Source organism: Theropithecus gelada, unplaced genomic scaffold, assembly GCF_003255815.1.
Source record: "Theropithecus gelada isolate Dixy unplaced genomic scaffold, Tgel_1.0 HiC_scaffold_15884, whole genome shotgun sequence".
Lineage (NCBI taxonomy): Eukaryota > Metazoa > Chordata > Mammalia > Primates > Cercopithecidae > Theropithecus > Theropithecus gelada.
The window spans coordinates 5283185-5284746 of NW_020257641.1; the positions used below are offsets into that span (position 1 = coordinate 5283185).

Sequence of the window (1562 nt, forward strand, 5' to 3'; positions counted from 1 at the left end):
AGAGAAAAGTTGGTAGAATTCATAATCCGTGTCACCAGAAGCTACAGGATTGAAGTATAAAAGGGCACAATTCCCCTAACTTTGGCCCAAGGAAAATAGCTGGTCAGTTTTGAGTCTCAATGCCTTCTATAGCATCCAAGATATACAGAAATCCACCCAATCATTAAAAAAACATTTTAAAGGAGAGTATGAATAGGATATATGTTTTTAATGTGATGAGGAACAAAGTATTTTGCTGCCAATGAATGAAAATCTCAATTCAAGTATGTATTGGAGGAATTTAAAAATATCTCTTTTACCCAAATACATATTCTCAGAAACAATTAAAATTCATTTGTATCTGTCTACATTTAAAGATTTTCCAGTAGGCTAAAATGACTTTTTGAGGATTCTAATCAAATCAATATAATAGAAAACAACTTGCTAATGTCTGTAGGATAAAAAGAAAATCTCTAACCTTGAAGAAACAGTAAATGCAAAATAATTAAGTCATGGAAATAACAATTGCTGCATTTAAGAATGTGTAGCTTTTGTTCATTTTCATATTACTGAATAATGATTGCATTTTATAAGTAGATGTGTTTGAAAACCTATCTATCATAGGCAAGAGTGAAATTACGAAGGGGATCACGGACTTCACATCTTAATCTTTAGAAATGAAATATTGATTTTTTTTTTTGGTTTACTTTTTTTCCCCTAAGAATCAGTCAGATACTTACCTGGCAGGGGAGATACCATGATCACGAAGGTGGTTTTCCCAGGGTGAGGTTTATCCATTGCACTCCGGATGTGCTGACCCCTGCGATTTCCCCAAATGTGGGAAACTTGACTGCATAATTTGTTGTAGTTGGGGACTGTGTTCACGCTAGAAAAAAAAAAAAGAATCAGTCAGAAACTCTTTAGGAATATATGTGGAAAAAGTCTCCTTCTAACATGGGGATCTGCTTACCATCCTGGCAAAATCCCAAAAGAAATTTTCCTGACAGCACTATGGCCTTCACCCCAAACTGAACTAACTGAGTCCTTTAAAAGGAAGGGAAAAGAATTTGGCCAAAAGTACTAGGACACTAGCCCATAGGAAGAGTTATAAACAGTAACCAGAGCAATCCACTTCACTAAGAGCTCTGGCTTTCCTCCAGTAAAATAAATCCCCAATTTTTATTGTGGCGTTCAAGACACTTTGGAAATTTAATCTACCTAAATTAATTTCCTTATCTGTTGCTACTTCTCTGGTATGCTGACCATACACAATGTTCCATGCTTTTATTGCCTCCTTCGTTTTTCTCATATTGTTCTCTTTGCCTTGAATGGCATCACCCAGCCATCAAAAGCCAATAAAATCAGAGTATGTGCAGAAGCTTCAGCATAGCACAGGTCTGAGCAGTCAAGAACTGGAGCTCAGGAGTTGCTAACATGGAGAAGCTCAGGTAAACATTACAGGCTTTAGGTTGAGATCTTGCCGGGAGTATGTACTGCTAAGAGTAAAAGTAAACAACAACAACAACAACAACAAAAATAGACAAACAACTTTCACAAATACTGAGACCCAGTCCTAAATCACT

At 36.2% G+C, this 1562-nt stretch overlaps 1 non-coding gene across 1 annotated transcript; it reads left to right on the forward strand.

The window, feature by feature from the left end:
- Positions 1 to 711: 711 nt before the first annotated feature.
- LOC112617182 lies at positions 712 to 869 on the forward strand. Its single transcript, XR_003117864.1, has one exon. It is a non-coding gene; the product is annotated as a U1 spliceosomal RNA (small nuclear RNA).
- Positions 870 to 1562: the final 693 nt, after the last annotated feature.